Source organism: Coenobita brevimanus, chromosome 97 (assembly GCF_032717465.1).
Source record: "Coenobita brevimanus isolate Jiangsu-jjx chromosome 97, ASM3271746v2, whole genome shotgun sequence".
NCBI classification, from domain to species: Eukaryota; Metazoa; Arthropoda; class Malacostraca; order Decapoda; family Coenobitidae; genus Coenobita; species Coenobita brevimanus.
The window spans coordinates 31,231,117-31,254,104 of NC_137050.1; the positions used below are offsets into that span (position 1 = coordinate 31,231,117).

General features: G+C 42.9%; 1 protein-coding gene across 1 annotated transcript in view; it reads right to left on the reverse strand.

The window, feature by feature from the left end:
- whd (carnitine O-palmitoyltransferase whd) overlaps positions 1-22,988 on the reverse strand; it is a 454,516-nt gene that overhangs the window by 199,752 nt on the left and 231,776 nt on the right. The gene's annotated exons all lie outside the window — the stretch shown is intronic.

The following is a 22,988-nucleotide window of genomic DNA, read 5'->3' on the forward strand; positions in this document are numbered from 1 at the left end:
CTCAAAGACCATAACTTTACTCTTCCCTACATTCACCTTTACATCCAGCTTCTTACATATCCTACTCTCCCAAACTCATTCACCAAGTCTTGCAGCTCCTCTTCGTCTTCACTTAACAACACAGTATCATCTGCAAATAACAGTACAGGAAGTTTCCAAACACTGCCCTCTTTCATTAGGACTGCTCCAACATCCACTGCCCTACTTTGTATCATTTATAATCCCATCAATATACAGACTGGACAACAATGGAGACATGATGCATCCCTGTTTCAATCTAACCTTCAAACAGAAAAATTCACCCAGTTCACCATCCACATGCACTGCAGCCCTAGCACCCTCATGCATACTCTTCATGGCCTTCAACAACTTCCCGTTTACTCCATGTACTCTCAGTACTTTCCACAATCCTTGTCTATCCACTCTGTCATTATGCTTCCTCCAAATCTATGAAGGGCACATACAACTTCTTTCCCTTTTCTAGAAACTTTTCCACTAAAGACCTAAGAATTAAAGTCTGATCTACACAAACTCTTCCCTTCCTAAAACCTCCCTGTTCTTCTCCAACTAATTCCTCTATTACTTCCCTAACTCTGTCAATAAGTATCCTACCACATACTTTTCTTTTACAGTAAGACAATAAATGCTCCTATGATTACCACACACTTTCCTCATTTCGTCTGTATAGAAGAATAATTATACCTGACTTCCAATCCTTTGGGACTTTACATTTCTATTGTCATGTGAGGAATTTTAACCATTACATGCCTAAACAACAAATCCCTACTGCCAGTAAGGAGGTGTTTCATCTTAATTTACCCTACTTAGGTGTTATTTCCATTCAAATGAAAGACTGTTTACTTAGCAGTATTGCTACATTTCACTCCCAGAATGGCTTTAAGATGATATTGATTCATTCATTCTAATTTGGATCTTTCTTTCACGTCAAGATCCTGTTCCAACCAACTTCGCTCGTTTGTTGTCTTGTTTCACTTCCCCTGGTTGCTAGGCCGAGTATATTGGCAGCACGACCTGTGCTTTCAAGTTAGGACAGACAAGCATATGGGTCAGTTAAGCAGCAAAGACAGAAGACTCCAGTCCCCTCTTCAATCAGCAGTAAGGGATCATTGTGTATCTTGTGATATCATACTTGAAAAAATAAAAAATAAAAAATAAAAAATAAATAAAAAATAAACATTATGCTGTACATCAAACAGTAACTTAAGACTGCTTGAATCAGTGTATATACATATACATACACACAAATATATATATATATATATACACACTGGATGTAGCTGAGAGGAAAAGTTTGAATAAAATAAGATGAGGTTTCTGAGGAGCATGTGTGGAGTGACGCGTATGGATCGAGTGAGAAATGATGAAGTGCGAAAGAAAACTGGAGTTGTGCGGGAGATGGCTGATTATGTTGAGCAGAGGGTGTTGCGATGGTTTGGGCATATCATGAGAAGGGATAAGGAGCAAGTGGTGAAAAAGATAACTAGATCTGATGTGAGATGTGTAAGGCCGAGAGGAAGACCAAGAATAAGATGGATATACAGTGTGAAGAGAGCACTGGATGCGAGAGGAATGTCTGTTGAGCAAGGAAGAGTGGTTGTCATGACAGAAATGACTGGAGAGAAATTGTGAATGAATAAATGATGATGCAGCCCAGAGGGGATATTCTCCCGCATTTGATCTGATCAGCTAATCATGTTAGGTGTGGGTAAGGGGATGGGTCCATTATGATGTGGCAGGGGTAAACCAGCTCTGTTGTCGGGCTCTGCTGCGGATGTCACTGATTGCACTGCGCAGTTGACCCTCACGCAGTGTGGTGCAGTGAGGATCTGTCCCTTCTCCCCTTGGAGCTAAGATGCAAATGAATGTGTTTGGGTGGATGAGTAAATTGGGATTATGTTGTCCTATCTCGGCTACCTCCCTCTCCTTGGGTGAAGGAGCCTTAGTATATAGTGAAAAAAATAATAATAATAATAACAACCCATCTCCAAACAACATTATGTTTGCAGTTCCTCGTTATGTTGCATAACTTTGGTTTAGACCCCCCCCCTTTTCTATTTAACATTTTAAGCTTGATTTTTGTTTTTCTTATAAAATTTTTGTAAAATATGTTTTACTACTTTACCCTATTCCTTTTAGATCATTGATGATGACACTGTAAATGCCAAAATGTCTGTAATAAAGATGCTGTTCAATCTACGCTCATTGTCCTCTTCCTATTCAAGTTGAGCTTCCCTACGAACGCCCAACTACTGTACCTGATATTCTTCACCTATATTGAGTCAATAAATGGGAATTTTAGAATAAGCCTTCTATTTCCTGCTTGGAAGGGCTTAATGCCTTTGTAGCTCAGCATTCCAAACCATGCCTATGTTAGGCTTCCTTATTACCTAATACTCTGCCGGAAAAAAAAAAAGTAAAATTACAAACAACAAAAAATACCAGCTAGAAACAAACAGCTCTTTGGTCTCCTCATCTATTACTGTATCCTTATCTACAGCAAGCCATGTGCTGCTGCCCTTTAATACTGAAGTTGCTATAGAAAAAGAGAATATATGAAAGATGGAGAGAAGACAGAAATGCGGTATTACCAAGCAAGCTGAAGATTTTATTCCAAAACCAGCCACTTTACTCACCTCTCATGGATTTGTGCTTACGTGGCTTGGAGTTTCATCAGATGGAGGAGGTTTAGGGCCAAAGAAGTAAATGTTCACAAAATGTAAAAAAAGGTTTCCTGGCAAGAATCAAAATTCTGGAAGTTGGATTGATGGGTGGATGAGTGTCATCTATTTAATTGGGCAGGCTTTGTATAGCACAGTATTTCTTGCATCAGGCTTTTTTCTTGCTCTCAGACCTTTACACTATCCTAACCTTTGTTGGAAAATGAGGTCAGGATGATGATAATGAATGAGAAAAATAAATGAACTCCAACATAAGGTACCTGAGGTAAAGAGACTTTTGGGCATTTAAATGTTCCCCCTGATCCCCTCCCCCTCCTGAAAAGGAGAAGTATGGAGCATCTTGACAGTACCATGCCATCTTGACACTGTCAAGCCAAATGAAACCGAAAACACAGAGGTCCAAAAGAAGGGAAAGAGAAAATAAGGCTCATCAAGACAAATTTTACAAATACAATACGTAATCATAATTAACTAAGCACTGGTGAAAGAATGCCCTCAGCACTTGTATACCAGCAAGAAAGAACAAAGGTATGCTTAAAGAAAGTGAACTCTGACAAAAACTTAATCACAGAGTAAGAAGGCATCAAGATTTATGACAACAGTAATTGTGTTGCCAAATGAAAAACATAAATGCATTATGAAGCATGAATAGATCCTGCTGGTCTAGGTAAGGACCTTTTTAACATTAGGCTGCAGGCAGAACTTAAATAATGTATTAGCAGGGGCTCAAGTTCATTAATTAACCCACCGCGTCCTGCTGACGTACATATGTGTCCGAAAGTTTTGTCACTGTGACTCCCGTTGACGTTTATAAACACGCTGCAACAGCTAGGTCCGTCATTTGCACATTTTAAAAATTTCCTGCGTGATTTTTGGTACATATACACAGGACACCTTCCTTCACCCGAGGCCAGGTGGGGACAATGCCTTACCCCACGTACCCCCCACCCACACGCCATTGTTTCAGCAACTCACCTGTTACCAGTGACCTGGACAGTAAAGACATGTTGCGCCACAGTATCGAATTCAAGGTGAGAGTGATTCCTAAATCGATGACAATGTGGAGGACAAAGTTTACGAGGCATTAGAGGAAGAAACAATCAGAACTAATGAGCAAGTAACATTGCCAAAAAAAGATGCAGTATGTAGTAGTAGTAGTAGTAGTAGTCAAGCCAGAACATGAAGAGCTCTGAGGTGTGGCAGGTAAGAAAAGCGCATATGTCAAACATTTAAACCTTCAACTTTATATTGTCGAATGTTAAGATATTAACAACTTTATATTACCCTGAAATACTCCATATATAATAAAAAAAAAACTCACAGTAATGATTTATTTTCTTTGTAAGAATATAAACGACGACTCTATACAACATGTGACAACGTTGTTTAGACCATGCTGCAACATTTCTGGTGACCCGCATGTTTGGGTCAGTCACGGCCACTCACCTACCACCCACAATGGACTGTTTATAGCTTGTATTTTTATACTATAATAGCTGATAATTGCCTTAATGGAACTGAAAAGACTAAATGTAACAAAAGTACAGTAGCATATTTTTGGCGGTTATCCCATTCAAAATATTATAGAAAACGTTGGATACCGGGTGGTTTTGTTTTGGTAATGATGTGGCAGCGCTGTAATTAATCCCCCCCTCCACCCCTGAGCTCTTCGTATTCTGGTCTGACTATAGTTCCCAAGGCAGTCTGGCCGAACAGGCCCGAGTCCCTAAGGAAGGCCATGGCCGAGACCGGGCTTTCCCACAGAGCTCTCACGGAGTGTATGTTGTGTTGTTGGCGTACGTGATTGTGTGCAATGCAGTCTTCCATAATGTGCTTAATAGTATGGGGTGCTGTGTTACATCCTGGACAGGTATCTGCAACAGAGTCATCCAGCCTCTTCTGGTAACTTAAGAGGGCTGAATGATGCCCACATCTTAGCCTGGCCAGGTGGACCCTGTTCTCACATGGGACACAGGATTCAGAAGGGTGGATATCAGGAGGCCGTGCATGCAGCTATGTGTTGTCTTTAAGTGACTGAATGGAGTGGCGATTGATTTAAGTATGGATGTGCTTCTGGAAGCTGGTCTGAGGTGGGTGAGGGGGGAGAGATGACAGTATTTGTGTATGATATTGTGTGCTGGGTGTTGTTTTGATGTTCCTTGGTGTGTGTGGATGTGTTGCCATGTAGTGTAGTGGATGTTGTGGGTTTGTGGAGACAGCATGGGTGCCTCTCATGTCTAGGTGATCCTTGACTTTGAGGACTTTGGTTTCTTGATGTAGGTGGTCTGTGGGTGTAGCAGCTGTGCAGCCAGTGAATATTCTTAGGTCTTTGTTCTGTATGGTCTGTAAAGCACACTACAACTTTGTAGTGTGCTTTAGTGAGGTTAGGAGCCCAAGCAGGGCTTGCATAATTCATCATTGAACGTATATATTGTTTGTATACTGTGGTGGTGGTTTCTTTCTTGTGTCTGAAAGTTTTATGACCAAGTGACCTCAAGGCATTGAGTCTTGGTATTATTTTCTTTTTAATGTTTGTGATGTGCTGTTTAAATGACACTGATGTATTGTATGTTACATCAAGGATTTTGTGTCTGTGTATGTGTGGTAGGGGATTGTTGTTTATGGTGAGGTGTGGAACGTGACTATGTTCTGCTGTCCAGTTAGTGAGAAGAGTCACTGTAGATTTGGATGGGGCTATTTTGAGCCTGTTTGTGGTGAACCATTGGTGTAGTGCGTTGAGGTAAGGGTGAAGGATGTGCGCAGCTGTGTTTGCGTTTTGGTGTGTAAATGTAAGCGTTATATCATCTGCATAGGAAGTTATGTGTATTTGTGGTGTGTGGGGTGTGCATTTGATGTGCATGCACAGGTTAAAGAGTGTAGGGGACAAAACCGATCCTTGGGGGACGCCACTTGTGAAGTTTCTGATGTTCGAAGACTGGCAAGCAAATGTTACATGTGCACATCTGCCTGCTAAGTAGTTTGCCAACCATTTTTTTGTGTTATTGTGCGTGTTTGTGTTGATTATTTTGTTTGTGAGGTTGTGGCAGGGGATGGCATCAAAACCTTTGCTGATGTCTAGTGTGACTAGAAGTGTTCTGTGTGGTGGCCTAGCTGAATTCATGCCATCAAAAACTCTCTGCGTAAGGTCTGTAAGAAGAATGGTTGTGGAGTGTAATGGCCTAAAGTCATGTTGTTATTGGGCTAGAGGGGTGTGAGGTGTAACTAGTTGCAGTACCAGTCGTTCAGTGATATTAGAGGGGGTGCAGAGGAGTGTGATGGGGCGGTGTGAGGAAGGTGACGTGGGGCCTTTGTTGGGTTTAGGGATAGTGATGATGCCATGCTTCCAGATGTTGGGTATTACATTGTGTGAGCAGCTGTACTTTGATATGTCGGTGAGTGTTTGTATGCCTTATGGTCCAAGGTGTTTAACCCCTTAACCGCGGGGCATCACTTTCGTGACGCTTGGGAGCAAGGGATCATACCGCGGGGCGTCGCTTTTGTGATTCTGTGTTATTTTGAATTCACCCGGGCTTCCAAGTGGAGGCTTGTATCATCTATCAGTACTGCCAATGTCCAACACTAGTCAGCACTCCTAATCTCATCTGTACTCCCATCCATTGTTGACAATTTAGCCATTTCTCCCTGTTCTTGACTCCCCTCCCTACCCCCCCCTCCATTATCCTATCCTCTCGCCTGCCCGGCCATGCTACACTAAGTAAATCTTCCCTGGAATTTTTCACTGATTTCATCCATTGAAATAAGCCCTATGTCGTATTCTTATACCAAATAATATATACAAGAAAGAAATAAGGTAAGTGAGAGTGCCATACACCTGGAATTGGCTAATTATCACCTGACAAAACCTCACGTGCACTCGTTCGCTAATTTTCGCTGTTTTTTTTCCCCTTGAAATATGCCATATAATCTATTTTCGTAATAAATATACATGTAAGGAGGGAAGGGAGAAGCCTAAGTGATATTTACATTCACCTGGAACTACCCAATTTATAATGTATTGTCTAGATTTCCTGCCAATCATATCAGTGCTACACAAAGCTGTTTCAAGATTTAACATTGGTAGCTCTGATTATATATCTCCTAAGTAGGCCTCTAATCTATTTTCGTAATAAATATACATGTAAGGAGGGAAGGGAGAAGCCTAAGTGATATTTACATTCACCTGGAACTACCAAATTTATAATGTATTGTCTAGATTTCCTGCCAATCATATCAGTGCTAGACTTAGCTGTTTCAAGAACCAATATTGGTAACTCTGAATAACCCCTAAACAGGCCTCCAGGCTGGCCCTGCGTTATCAGTTTACTCTCATCTTCCGAAGTGAGGGGACGTATGTTTCTTCTTGTTGACTTCAAGGCCTTTTTTCACCCCCATGCAAATGGCTCTGTGACCTTTACCCCCTACTAAACCTCGTGTGGAAAGAGGTAAAGGGCTGACAATTGATAAAAGAGTGACTACGATCTTTCTATTGAGTAAAACAGTGCAAGTGGAATTGTAAATAATGTGTAAATAATGTGTAAACAGCAAGTGAAAGTACAGTAATGAATGTAAATATACGTGAACAATGGAAAATAGTTTTATAAGTTATTTCAAGTGACAGTGCACAACACAGTGTAAATAAAATAGAAATGTAAATAACGTAAATAAAATAGAGAACGTAAATAGAAATGTAAATGAGTAGTATTATAAGAATACGAGTATATACCCTAGGAGTAATGAAAGTGAAAGTTTCACTCTAGCATGTCTGAATGCTATGAGTTATGACAGTGAAGATGAAAGTGACATTCACTCTCAATGCCAGTATACAGGAGGAGAAAGTGAATGCTACGTATTTTACTGAAAGAAATTGAATCCCTACAGTGACAATAAACTAATACTACTGAAGGAAACTTATGGATAAAGACTGTAGATATATATAAGTGTTATATAGTAATAGAAATATAAAGTGTGAGGGGTTTTATGAATAATAAATGACAGAGTAACAAAAGCGAACTAGTGCCAGTGCGACGATCAGACGCGCTCGTAATTTCCATTGCTTTCACAGTGTTTTTTTTTTTGAGTATGGATCCCAAACTACTTGAAAATTGTAGAATAGTGTTTATAGTGTTTGTATCTGGCTGTGGTAATCATATTACGGGTTGTCGGGAAGTGTAAAGTGGAGATTTCGTTACCCTACTTCAGAGGTCTCCACAAGTCCTACGGTAACCGACGAAGGCTCAACAATCATTCCAGGAGAAAGCTGAAGGTATGTGCCATAAGCATATGTAATTTTATTATTCTAGGACTAATAACTGATTTTTGGCAAATATTTTTTGAGAGTCTGTCGGAGCCCAAATAACCCCGCGGCACACGCAAGTCATTGGTAAACAAGCCTGCGGTGTAGGGGTTAAGGTGAATGTTGCTTCAGTTGTCTGGTCCACAGGCAGATGAGTGCTTAAGGTTGCTAATGATGTGCTTCGTCTGTCTGTAAGTGAAAGGTGCGTAGTCTGGGTCTGTGGGGAACTGTCTCTTATGTCGGATGACATGTCGCTCATCGTGATGGGGGTTTAGATGGCTGACATGTGAAAAGTGATTGATGAGAGTATTAGCTTGTTGTTTGTTTGAAGGTATGGTGTATGTTGTTGTGATGGCAGCATAAGATTGTGTAGTGTTGCTGTTGGAGAGTGCGATGCTGTTTAATGTTTTGTGAAGTTTACTGATGCTTGTTTTGTGGTCAAGTGTTTGGAGATAATTATTCCAGTTTAGTGTTTGCTGTTCTGATATTTTACTGTTTATTTGAGTGTTGAGCTCTTGTATTTGTTGTACAGTGTCTTGTGTATGGGGTGATGGGGAGTGTCGCAGTGTGTCCTGTTGATTGACAAGGCCTTAAATTTCTGGTGTGAAGTTGGGATTCTCTCTCTCTCTGTTGCCTCTAGGGATGTGTCTTTTGTCTGCATTTTGTATAATTGTATTGAAAATGTGCACAGCGGTGTTGATGTTTGTGATGGGTGTACTGTTTAGTGTTTCAAAATGTTGTTCTGCTTCAGTTATGAAGGCCTCCCAGTTGGCTCTCTTATAATTAGTGTGTGTGTGTCTGTGGCCAGCTGGGGTGATTCTGGCTTTGGTGGTGATGATGACTGGGAGGTGATCAGATCCAACCGTTCTGACCACTCTCCAGGATGTAGTGGAGGGAAGGTTTGGGGAGCAGAAGGTGATGTCTCGAAATGATGGGAGGAAGAGGGCTTGGTGTGGGATATGGGTATGTTGATGGAGATTGTTCAGTATGAAAAGATGATCTGTCTGAGATTGTAGTACCAGCCCTCTGCCTGTGTCAGGGTTGTTGACATGCCAGGCTGATGCCTTGGCATTGAAATCACCACCCAGGATGATGTTGGGTATGTTAGTGATGTGGTGTATTTGTGGAGAGTAATTGTGTGGTTGGGTCTGGTTAGTACTTGGATGGGTGACCGCCTGGGAACACCAGATGCTGTTGGCATAACGTTCTCCCTACGTGTCAAGTGGGGCTGGTGGAGGATTAGTGCCCCTCCCTGTAAAACAAATAACTCTGAGCCCTTGGCCACCCCGTTTGGGATACATGGCGTCTGGCAATGAATGAATGAATGAATTGTGTGGTACTGTGGGGGACAACTGGGAGGGAATGTATGTGTTGGCAATTGTTATACCCGGTATGTGATTTGTTACCAGTGTGTATTTCAATTGACTATATTTCTGTTGGTAGGTGGTGGTGACCATCATCCACTCACTTGATGTAGTGTAGCCTACTTCTTCCTTAGCCTTTATCATTCTTTTTCTGTGCCTGCCCTCCTCTCTTCCTATTTCTTTCATCTTTCCTGTCACTTCTTTTGGTTTTCTTTCCTTTACAGGTGGCTTTACATTGAATGACAAGCCAAATGGTTTCCTGTAAGCCACGAAACCATTTACAATGCTGGGTGGTAACCATATAACCAAACCATACATGCTCCCTACGTGTCAGCAAGTGGGCTGGTAGAGGGTTAGTGCCCTTCCCCATAAAACAAATAACTCAAAGACAAATGGCCACCCTTTATGGGATTATGGCATCTGGCAATATACAGATAGATAGATAATATTTCTGTTGTGGTGTTATGTGGAGGGAGATGTGACTTTGTGTGTGCACTGGTATCTGAAAAGTTGATGGATTTGTGTACCACAATGATGAGTCCACCGCCACTGCCATCAGCCCGGTCTTGTCGAATGGTGGTGAAGTTATGAAATGTTGGTGTTTTCTGTGTTCTGTGTAGTTTCATTTCTTGTAAGATGGCAATGCGTATGTTTTGTTGTTTGATGAATTGTGTGAGTTCTTGTTTTTTGGTGTTTATACCATCTATGTTTAACTGAAAGATGTTTATGTTGTGTGTGTGATGTGTGTTGGCTGCTGCAGCCCGGGGGAGGAAGTGGTGGTGTAGGTGGAGGCGAGGGGGTAAGAGAAGGTTGTGATGGAGGTAACGGTTAGGGTGGATTAGGATGGGCTGGAATGGGAGGGGTTGGGGGATTGGATGGTGTGGGAAGGATTGTTGGGTTTGGCTGAGGAGATGTGGAGGAAGTAGGAGTAGGGTTGGTACGGGGGTTGGTGGATGGGGGGAAGGAGCATAAGGAGCAGGTCCAGGTGTTTGTGTAATGTTTTCTGGATGCAAGTGTTGTGCAGGTGTAATGGGTCCAGTTCTTGCAGGAATTGCACTGAACTGAACCCTTTGTCTGTCGGCTCGACGTGATAGGTTTTGAGAATGTTGGACATATGTATTTGTTGGTGGGTCCTGAATTGCTCTCAATGTCCCCGGCTAGAAGTTGTCGAGAAATGACTGCCGGGATGTAATTTCTTGGTGTAGAAAAAACAGTGTTGTTGTATATGTTGTGTTGAGAGATGTGGTATTTGCCCAGGCGACCGAAGCCACTCCCAGGTACTGAGGCTCTGTGGGGAGGGGATTGCAGTGCGGTATGTTGATGTGTTTGGTAATTGAAACAATAATTATATCGCCTATATTACTGTGTGAACATCAACATACTCTTGTACTACATATAACTTCATACCAAATAAATATCTACCTATTCTGAGTGGTTTGGAATAGTTACCCCTCCCATAGAAAATGTATTCTCTGGAGCCGGGCTTGATAGAACACAGTACCAGGTGAGAGTAGGGTCACTTGTACCAGGCATTTTTAAGCTCAGGTGATCAATTTCTCTCTGAATTTTTGATGATTCTAATAAAAATTGGAGGTTTTAGAAAAGATGAAGAAGAAGAACTGAAAATCTGCCAGGACTGGGGGAGGTCGCTGGTGAAAAATCTGCCAGGACACAACAGGTTAAACCTCTGGCAGAAAAATAACAGATGAAATTGAAGGAATGTGCCCACTTACAAACACATAAGCATTAGGCACCAAAGCATGATCCATTATCTGTATCAGTGAACTTAATATTTTGAAACGTAAGTTGTGAAATGTGACTGCCTGGAATCTGGCTGTATCCACTGTACAGCAAGTACTCATTTTGTCACTCTTTTATGTTCTCATTAACTATAACAACCCCAATAAATTCCAGAAATAGCGCTAACTAAAGTTTCACTGATACAGTTGACAGCAAAAGTTTATCTCTATCTTCCTGTGTGCTGTGACCCCTCTTGATCTTGTAACAGTGTTTGAGATAGGACTGCCTGGTAGGATTTAATGACAAATATTTAAGGCACAGACATACAAGTTGTGCTGCCAGTGAGTATTACATGACAAGTCTTAGAACATTTTCAGCACTGATGATATGCTTTTAGAACAACACTGGTTGTGATTTATTTTTCAACAATGTTACTAGGCAATTCATATCACCTCCGTTACTGATTTGAAAGTTATCAAAGTCTTGATGTCTCCTGAAACAGTATCTCAAAACTAGTGTTTTGAATGTCTGCTTCATACTCAATACACTGGACCACAGTAGGGGACAAAATATGGGGAGGAATACTGTGGAAATTGGAAGGAAACAGAGATAACAGCTGGTTTACAAGTAAACATATTGTACAGTAAAAGATATTTTCTATGCTGATGACATGTAGGGAGGAGTCAGGGAGTCAGTGTGGAGGAGGGAGGAGAGAATGGATGAGTTAGACTGAGAGGAAGGTTGAGAACCCTGACATTAACAATGGACAGGCTCTGTAAGCACAATGGCTAAAAGAGTGTAATGGTATTGACATTTATATGCTCTAAGTATTGTGTTATTAATACTGTATCACCAAAAGAATGACTTTAATTTCTCTTGCTAACAACTACACTCATGTCCCGAATAATCAACCATACTAACAAAGATAAAACGAAACAAAGGGAAGGGAATGAAACTGGAAGCATGGTGGTGGAAATGGGGTGAAGGAAAGGAAGTCAAGGAAGGAGGGGGGAGAACACAAGGAGGGAGAAATGATAAAGGCTGATGGAAGGAAGCAAGAGGGAGATGGTTAAGATCAGGGATAGTATCTGGAGGATTAATAATAGCAAAGGTTATATGTTTTATTAATGTGAACCCGATAGCTGCTACGTACTTCAAATGATGGAAAATGTGTAGCTGCTACATACATCATATGAGCAGATTTTTTTTTTTTTTTTAATGAGCACTTTCTAATGCCATCGTGCATCTTAACTGAGCTATTTCCATCACCACCCACGCGTCCCGCCACCACCCACGCATCCTCAGTATTTCCCTATAACTTGTATGAAGATGCACAACTTCATTACTTCACCATGGCTGAACTATCTACCTATTGCCAGAAGCCTTAATCCCATATGGGAAGGGAACAAACAATTCGCCTTCATGTCGCCCTGTCCCCCACCATTCACCGCCCTACTTCCAGCTCACACTCCCCTCTCTCATATACCTCTCCACCCCATCCCCCCAGTTCATTTTTTTTTTTTTTATGCAAGGAAGAAGGAACCAAAGGCTAGGCCTGCAAAACTTCCAAGAAAAAAAACAAAAACAATACAAAAGAAAGCCAAATTCAAGATCCATTCATTTCGAGATGCCAGGACACTGCGTTTGAAAGCCTGGAGATTATAGGCAGTAGGAAATGGTTATCGGAATGTGGAATGTAAGGGGAGCGAATGATGAGGTGAAAGAGAGAGAGATTGTCCAGGTGCTTGAGGGTGCGAAAGTGGATGTATGTGGAATAACTGAAACAAAATGGAGAGGAGAAAGTGTGAGAGAATGGGAGTAAGGATGGGGTATATGTGCAGGAGTAGGTGAGAATGAGAGGGCAAAGGAAGGAGTATGTATAGTTGTGAGTAAAAGATGGAAGAAGAGCATAAGACAGTATGGATCAGTTGGGTCAAGGATTGTGTGGGTAAAGTTGAAAGTTGGAATACAAATGTGGGGGATTGTGTGTGTGTATGCGCCAACGCAAGATCGTGCTAGAAGAGTGAGAGAAGAGTTCTGGAGAAATGTAGAAGTGTGCATGGAAAAGTTTGGAAGGAATGAGAGAGTGTTTTTGATCGGTGATATGAATGGTAAAGTTGGGAATGTGGAGGTGGATGGAATAGTTGGTGAGTGGGGTGTGCCTGCTGAGATAGATGAGAATGGGAGTGCGTTAGTGGACATTTGTGCTGGGAGGGGGTTGGTGATAGCCAATACCCTCTTCAGGCATAAAATGATCCACAGGTATACATGGCGAGTGATGAGAAGGGTGGGTGGTGAACTGAATGAAAGGAAGGCAATGATTGATTATGTGTGTGTGGATGAAAGGATGCGAAGATGTGTATTGGATGAAAGAGCTTATAGAGGCTGGGGGAGTGGACTTTCTGACCACTACTTGGTGGTGGCCAGAATTAGGATTCAAGTAAGATGGAGGAATAGAAGAAGGGAAAGACGAGAGGAAGGAGTAGTTGCAAGGAGAGTGGAAAGGTTACAAGAGGATGAGAAAAAGGCAGAGTATAAGAAAGAAGTGGAGGAACGATTGGGCAAATATGAATTGAGAGCAGATGGGAGACGTGGAAGGTGTGTGTAGGATATTTAGAGAAGAAATATGTACAGCATGTGATGTGTGTGGAAGGAAGAGAAGACGGAGGGGGGTGCAAGGAACAGCGCGGTGGACTGAAGAGCTGAGACAGGCTGTGGCACAAAAGAAGAAAGCATACAATGAATGGATGAGAAATAGGGGCCTGGAAGAAGTTGAGAGGCGGAAGGGAGAGTTATATGTAGAAAGAAAGAGACAGGTGAAAAGATTAGTAAGAGACAGTAAGAAGAGAGTGGATGAGGAATTTGGAAGGAATTTGAGTGTAAAGTGGAGGGACTGTAAGAAAATGTTCTGGAAAGAGGTGAAAAGAGTAAGACAGGGTGGAAGTGAAGTTAGCAAGGGAGTGAAAGATAAAAATGGTAGATTACTAGTGGAGAAGGGAGAAAAAGTGGGCAGATGGAGAGAACACTTTAAGGAATTGTTGAACATAGAGGATGGAAGTAATGCGAGTATAAGTGGCTGGGAAATGGCTGGAAGAAGGAGGGAGGTGAGAAGACAGGAAGAAATCAGTAGGACAGAAGTTGTGGAAGCAATGAAGAAAGTTAAATCAGGGAAAGCCCCAGGAATTGATGGAGTGTGTGGTGAAATGCTGAAGCATGGGGGAGAGATAGTAGTAGAATGGATGTGGAAGATGTGCAGATTGGCCTGGGAGGAAGGTAGAGTCCCGGAGGATTGGATGTCAGGTATAACTATTCCCTTGTACAAAGGAAAAGGGGAAAAAGAAGTGTGTGGTAATCATAGAGGCATCTGTCTTCTTAGTATAATAGGAAAAGTGTATGGTAGGATACTTACTGACAGAGTTAGAGAAAGAACAGAGAAATTAGTTGGAGAAGAACAGGGAGGCTTTAGGAAGGGAAGAGGTTGTGTAGATCAGATATTCATTCTTAGATCTTTAGTGGAAAACTTTCTAGAGAAGAGAAAGAAGTTGGCTTTCAAGGATCTGGAGAAAGCATATGACAGGGTGGATAGACAAGGATTGTGGAAAGTGTTAAGAATATATGGAGTAGATGGGAAGTTGTTGAATGCTGTGAAGAGTATGTACGATGGTGCGAAGGCTGCAGTGCGTGAGGATGGTGAACTAAGTGAATTTTTCTCTTTGAAAGTTGGGTTGAAACAGGGATGTGTCATGTCTGTATGGTTGTTCAATCTGTACATGGATGGAGTAATAAAAGAGGTACAAGGTAGGGTAGTGGATGTTGGAGTGGCCCTGGTGAGAGAGGATAGTGTTTGGAAACTCTCTGTACTGTTGTTTGCAGATGATACTGTGTTGTTGAGTGAAGACAAAGGGGAGCTGCATGGCTTGGTGGATGAGTTTGGGAGAGAGTGTAAGAAAAGGAATCTAAAGGTGAATGTAGGGAAGAGTAAAGTGATGGTCTTTGAAAGAGGTGAAGTCAGTGAATGTACAGCGGGGCTGGATGGTGAGGAATTGGAAAACGTGAGTACGTTTAAGTACTTGGGTAGTGTGATGAGTAAGGATGGAGGTTTGGAGGGTGAAGTGCTTGAAAGGGTACAGCAGGGAAGAAAGGTTGCTGGTTCTTTGAAAGCAGTGATAAGAAACAGGGAAGTGAGCATGGAAGTGAAAAAGTTACTACATGACTGTATTGTGATACCAACTCTAACGTACAGAAGTGAAGCTTGGACATTGTTGGAAGAACACAAGTCAAGAGTGAGAGCAGTGGAAATGAGTTATTTAAGAGGAATCTGTGGAGTCACATGGAGAGACAGGCTGACGAATGAGGAGATAAAGGAGCATTGTGGCCTGGATGTGGATGTGATAGGAAGCGTTATGAGGAACACACTGAGGTGGTTTGGCCATGTGGAGAGGATGGAGGGTGAAAGACTGACGAAGAGAGTGTATGTGAGTAAGGTGGAGGGGGGAAGAGGGAGGGGGAGGCCAAGGATGAGATGGAGGGATGGGGTGGAGAGGTATATGAGAGAGGGGGGTGTGAGTTGGGAGCAGGGCAGTGAAATGGCGGGGGACAGGGCGACTTGGAGGTGATTTGTTTGTGGCCACCCCAAATGGGACTGAGGTGTCTGGCAATAGATAGATAGATAGGATATACAGACAGAGAGAGACAGTTCCAGAGCTGACCTGTTGCATAAATGAAGGACTGGGAGTAACAGTTAACTCTTGCATTAGAGAGTTGGACAGAAAAGGGATGAGAGCTTGTTGCTAGTTGGGTGCCACGCACCCGTCGTAGAGGTGGAAGGATGCAAGCAGACAGGTCAGAGGAGCAGTGACCATTGAAGTAGCGATATAAAAGTGAAAAAGAGGTAACAGTGAGCCGAACAGACAGAGGTTGCTGGAAACCAGTAAGAGGAGAGTTAATGAGATGAATAGCCTTTGACTCCACCCTATTGAGAAAAGCGGTATGTGGGGAGCCTCTCCACACATGAGAGTTGTACTCCAAACAGGAGCGAATAAAATGCATGTATAAAGTCAACAACTGTGCAGGTGTAAAGAAGGCACGGAGTCGGCTTTGCACACCCAATCTCTTGGAAGCAGATTTTACAAGAGATGCAACATGATCTTTCCAAGATAAGTTCCGTGTGAATGAAACCTCAAGTATGTTCATGGATGATGAAGGACTGAGCTGGATATTATTAAACATTAGTGAGTACTCCTGTGGAAGATTCTGACGGGTTAATAATCTAAAAACTGAGTCTTTGATGCATTAAAAACAACAAGATTATTTTTATCCCAGTCAGTGATACGAGCCACATTGGACATTAGGTGTGCCATAGCCTCATCCCTTGTTTGTTGAAGTAACTGATGAGATGGAAGTTGCAGAAACTGAATGGAAAGGTGAAGGATGGAATCATCAGTGTACAAGTGGATAGGATTTGATGTACAGCTTAGAAGATCATTGATGAATAAAAGGAAGAGAGTTGGTGATAGGACAGAGCCCTGAGGAACACCACTGTTGATAAATCTAGGAGAAGAATGATGGCCATCTACAAAAGAAGCTATAGAACGACCAGAAAGGAAGCTATAGATGAAGGCATAGAGAGAAGGATTGAAACTGTAAGAGGGCAGTTTGAAAATTAAAGACTCGATCGAAAGCCTCTGAGATGTCATGTGCAATGGCAAAGCGTTCGCCAAAGTCCCAAAAAGAGGATGACCAGGAGTCTGAAAGGTAAGTGAGAAGTTCGCCAGTGGAGCGTCCCTGACAGAACCCATACTGACGATCAGAAAGAAGGTTGTGATAAGAAATATGCTTTAAAATTTTTCTGTTAAGAATTGACTCAAAAACTTTCAAGACACACGATGTTAAAGCAATTGGACGATAGTTAGAGGGTTGGGAATGGTCACCCTTCTTTGGGACTGGCTGAATGAGAGCAAAATTCCAGCAAGAAGGAAAGGTACAAGTTGATAGACAAAGGCAAAAGAGTTTACCTAGGCAGGGTGTAAGCACAGAAGCACAGTTCTTGAGGAAAACAGGAGGGACTCCATCAAGCCCATATGCCTTGCTAGTATTGAGACCAGTGATGGCAGAAAATACATCAGCTGAAAAAATTTTAATGCCAGCCATGAGGAAGTAAGAGGGAGGAAGTGATGGAGGAACAGCACCGGAATCGTCTAATGTGGAATTGGAGGAGAAAGTCTGGGCGAAGAGATCTGCTTTATCAGTAGAAGAAATAGCTACACAGCCATCAGAGTAGAAAAGAGGAGGGAAGGATGATGAGATAAAGTTGTTAGAGAGGTTTTTGGCAAGGTGCCTAAAGGAACGGGAAGAATTAGAGTTGGAGAGTTGAGAGCATTTAGTACAGATTAAATCATTTTTAGCAAAGCGAAGAACAGATTTAGCATGATTCCGGGCAAAAACATAGAAAAGATGTGATTCAGGGGTGGGTTGGCTCCGGTACTTTTTATAGGCCCTCTCCTTGTTGCGGACAGCATCAGAACAAGCGTGATTAAACCAAGGCTTTCTTGCATTACTCAAAGGATATGAGAAAGGAATGTATGCTTCCATACCCGACAGAATAACCCCCATAATGCACAAGGCACACTCTGATGGCTCCCGGCCATGGAAGCAAAAATCATTCCAGGGAAAATCGAAGAAGTACTGCCTGAGGGCCTCCCAATCAGCAGCTCCAAAGTGCCACAGACATTTCTTTGGAGGGTCCACAGGCCGTACCGGAGTGATAGGACAGGTTAAGGTAGCAAGGTTATGATCGAAGGAGCCCAACGGAGAGAAAAGATTAACAGTGTACGCAAAAGGATTAGTTGTAAGGTAGAGGTCAAATAAACTGGAGCTCTCTCCAAGGTGGTCAGGGATACAGGTAGGGTGCTGTACAGGCTGCTCTAGGTCATTAAGGACAGAAAAGATGTAGGCTTGTTCACCAGGTGGATCAGTGAAAGGAGAGGAGAGCCAAAGGTGGTGGTGAACATTGAAATCACCTAGAATGGACTTTTCAGAGAATGGAGAAATGGATAGAATGTGTTCCATCATAGAAGTAAGATAGTCAACGAATTTTTGATAGTCACTAGAAGTAGGAGATAACTAAATGGCGCACATATATATAGTCAAAGAATGACAGGAGAGCCGAAGCCTGAGAGTAGAGAATTCAGAAGAATCAAGTTCAGGAACACGAAAGCACAACAGGTCATTGCGTACGTATACACAACATCCACCTTTGGCTTTGAAATGAGTATAGAGAAAGTAGGAGGATACAGAAAAGGGTTTGCTGTTAGTTGCCTCAGACAGCTGAGTCTTGGTAAAAAAGAGGTGAGGTTTAGAGGAGGAGAGGTGGTGTTCAAGATGATCTCGTCCAGCTTGGTCACCATCTCCCTCTGAATTTTCACAATGAGGGCTCGCACTTCAGGCACGACCTCCTCCTCCTGTACCTCCTGGTGCGCTCGCTGAATCTCCATATTGAGGAGCTCCTCATTGCTGAGCTCCTCCCTGTGGCTTTCCAGGACCTCCTCCACATCCTCCTCTTCGACCTTCCCAAAGCCCACCACGTGTGACAGTTGAACAATTTCCTACCAAACATGCTGCACCCGGGGAGCTTGCACACCCTCACGGAGCCCGGTGAAGAAGTGTATAAACTCCGGCCACAGCTTCCGCCACACACTGTTCATGGTGGGCTAGCTAACTTCATGCCATGCTGCTCTCTATGATGTGGCATATATTGTACCCTTTCCTGAACATTTGCACTGTTGTCTTGTTGTCGCTGTCACAGGCCCTCACCAAATGCTGCAGTGTGTGACAGAGGTATTACACCTTAAATGTCAGGATCACCCCTTCATCCATGGGTTGCAACAATGACATGGTGTTGCGGGGCAGGAGTACCACTTCAATGTTGCTTGCCCACTCCTTCATTGCGGAAGGGTGGTTAGGCGCGTTGTCTACCATCATGAAAAATCTGTTTGCCATATTCTCCCTGGAGCCTCTTCAAGACACGAGAGAGGTACAAGTGGAAATATGACGAACAGATGTCGGAAGTCAGCCAGGCCTACTTGTTGGACTTCCAAATCACCCCAGTTTTTTCTTTCACATATCCCACCAGAGCCTTAGGGTTCTCGGAGCGGTAGGCAAGGAGTGGCTTCAACTTGGTCGCTCTCAGAGTTGCCCCCCAGCAGCAATGTAAGCCGGTTATTTGAGGCCTTGAACCCTAGTGTAGACTTTTCCTCCGTTGCAAAGAATGTCTTTGAGGGCATTCTCTTCCAAAAGAGCCCAGTCTTGTCAAAATTCAACACCTGCCTTGCACTGTAGCCACCCTCCACGATGAAGCGTTTCACCTCTGGAAACGCTGCCGCTGCCACCGTATCTGCACTCGCCGTCTCACCGTACATCTTTACGTGGTGCGGATTAGCGTGCCTCTTCATGTGATCAAACCACCCATGGCTACCCTTAAATGGCTCACTATCATCAAGATTCAGCCTCAACTTAATTTCATCCCATAGTGAGAGAGCCTCGGTGCAAATGATTGCCTGACTCATGGGTGCCTTCCTCCTGTTATGGTCTGCTCCAGCTCCTCCATCACAGGCTCTCTCAGCGGGTGATATAGGAGGTGGTTAAGGTTGCAACCTCCTGAGCAGCAGCCTTAATGGTCTCCCCCTTCTTGATAATAGAGGAGACAGTCGACTGGGCCAGGTAAAGAGCCGAGGCGATGGCACACGCACCCTCGCCTTTGTCATGGTGCTTCCAGAGACACAATTTTACAAACACGCTTCACAGGAACATCACCAGCACCAACATTAGCAGGCCGCTTACCACCCTGGCTAGGGTCACCACTAGCACCAACGCTAACCCCACCACATGCAGTGTCCTTACCAGACATGAGCACACTTATTTAGGCCAAAAATCAAACAAAATCACACTCCACACTCGATTACTATCACTGCTCTACTCACGGCACTGCTCGTACTCAGTTATGATGCACTACGATAGCAGCTTGTGTAATGTTGGTGATGCAACACGATGCAGGCTAGGAGAGCATAAGAGAGTTCCTCACTCAGAGATGGGTGGTGTAAGAAGAACAATATGGGTGAGCGTGGGGTCAGCGATGGCTGTGGGGGCTGCATGAGTGTTTCTGCACATCCTGGGAGGCAGGCGGGCTCAGCTGGCCATGGGAACATGCAATTCAAAATTTTGGCGTATCGCCTGTGGACGCGACCTCGGAGGGCCCATCGTTAAACCGGGGTGCGGCCATCATCCAGCAGGGTATGATGGTATTTCTACCCCTATCACTAAGCTGGGGTATCGTATATCGAGGTATACCTGTATGTCCAGAAGTATGAATATTAAAGGAGTTAGAGCAGGAAATGAAGCAGAAAAATTGTGATATCACTGTCATACACTGCAAACATGATCAGTAGGAAGGGCTGGAATTATATATTATAACTGTCTATCACAGCACCTCTCCCCAGATCACAGCTTCTTGAAAAGAGAAAGGCCTTGAGCTGCCCCTTAACCCCGGTTTCAGGGCTCAGCCGCTTACCCTCCCAGCCTAGGATAATCAGCGATTTTTGCCCTGTTATCAAATATTTGCCCCCCCAAAAAAACTACTTAACCTAGAGTCAAAAACTAAACAGGAGATGAAAGTACAAACCTTTGGCTAAGCAATGACATTATCAAAAAACCGGTAGGTAGGCAATCAACAATGGGGGGTGGAGGGGAAAACAAGTCACCAAAATTCACTTTTTTCGGCACTTCTCTGCCTGCCTGGATGTACCGTACTCCCCATAACTTCTTGCTTATTCCTTGTTTACAGTGAATTCAGACATATGAGCAAAAATATCTCTCATTTTATTATGGCCATACGTAATATATGACTGACTTACACGAACCACGTTTTTTTTTTTTCTTATGTCGTACAACACAAATCTTTTTTACAATATTTTCACATTATTCTATCTATCTAGCTATTGCCAGATGTCATAATCCCATAAGGGGTGGCCATTTGACTCTGAGTTATTTGTTTTACGGTGGGGGGCACTAACCCTCCACCAACCCACTTGTTGACACGTAGGGAGCACGTATGTTTGGTTATATGGTTACCACCCAGCGTTGTAAATGGTTTCTTGGCTTACAGGAAACCATTTGGCTTGTCACTCAATGTAAAGCCACCTGTAAAGGAAAAGAAAAGCAATAAGAAGTGACAGGAAAGATGGGAGAAATAGGAAGAGAGGAGGGCAGGCACAGAAAAAGAATTATACAGGCTAAAGAAGAAGTAGGCAGCACTACATCAAGTGAGTGGATGATGGAGTGGCGAGGTATTGCAGTTTATTCACTGTTTACAGTTTATTCACTGTTTATTCACAAAAACGAGCACGTGCAGCACCCACTGCGATGAGTGTCTAGTCAGGATGGTTGCTAGGCGGTAACTGGGGAGGGGAGGAAGCAATGGGCCACATGTAAACACAGCTGTAAGTTCAAAGTACGGTTGGATTTTGTGTGTGTGTGTGTGTGTGTGTGTGTGTGTGTGTGTGTGTGTGTGTGTGTGTGGGGGCAAAGGCCTGGGCCCAAAATGTTCGGACATTGGGGAGTCCGGTTATTGGGCGTCCGGATATTAAAGGGATTACTTATCTCTTCGTTCTGCCTGTGGGTGACTTTAAATTGAGTAACAAGCCTAATGGTTTCCTGTACACCAGGAAACCATTTACTATGCTGGGTGGTAACCATATAACCAAATTATGGCGCCTGGTGGTTTAGTGGGTAATTACAAAGCTCCAATTGGATTGAGCCGGTGACGGTTTACATCCATGGGGTGGTTGGGGTTATTGCTCATGTAATGCCACTCAGGGATGAGTGAGGCTGGTCACTCTCATCTTAAATGTCAGGACCGAATTGCCTAGCCCCAGGCTTCTACACTCCTCATGGGGCAACGTAGAATTGGATGATGGATATATAAATATATATATATATATATGTACTGTATATGAACTTGGCAATTTATGGTACTATGAGTTAGTCCATGTATATATGGACTTGACAATTTTGACACTATTGGTTTGTCCATATATATACGGACATGTCACAGAACAGGATGAACTTGTGTTTCTGATGAACAAAGACCACATTATTATTGTTATTATCCCCCTCTCAGTCTACAGCAAAATAAGGGAACAATAAGCAAAAATAAACCAACTGTAAATCATTGGTAAAAAAAAAAAAAAAAAAAAAAAAAAATATCCCCAACCTGATTCACATTAAAAAAGGAGGGGGGGGGGGAGATGAAGCCCACAATGGCCAAAAACAGCCAGAGAGAGAGAGAGAAAAAAAAAAGGAACACAAGCCCAACCTGCCCCAAAGAAGTAGACAAGTCAGAAATGGTCTAAATTAGGAGCAAACATATATTAACCCCTAAAACAAATGCTAGATGGCTTAGATTTGACAAAAGGGAAGGAATACAAAGTAAACAAAGAAAGGAAAAGAGAGAGAAAGTGACAAAGACAAGCATCTGCCCTAAAAGAAATGCTTAAAGCATCACAAATACTCTTGTCAAACAGTATCCAAAATGGACCAAAGGTCAAAGATCAAAGGCAAATAAAGTTGCAGGTGGCAAATGAAGTGAATACCCCAGAAAAAAAAAAAAAAAAAAAAAAAAAAAAAAAAAAAGCAGAGCATTATTTTTTTTTTATGTAAAAAAGAATTAGATATGGGCTGGGAGCCTGCAAAATCAAGCTACCCTTCCCCCCCAAAATCAAGACTATGTGCCTGGACACATTGCTTTTTAACAAACGGACATTAGGCAGTGGGAAATGCAGAGGAAGGCAGTTCTAGAGCTAACCAGCTACATACTGTTTATGAAGAAGAGAGTATTGG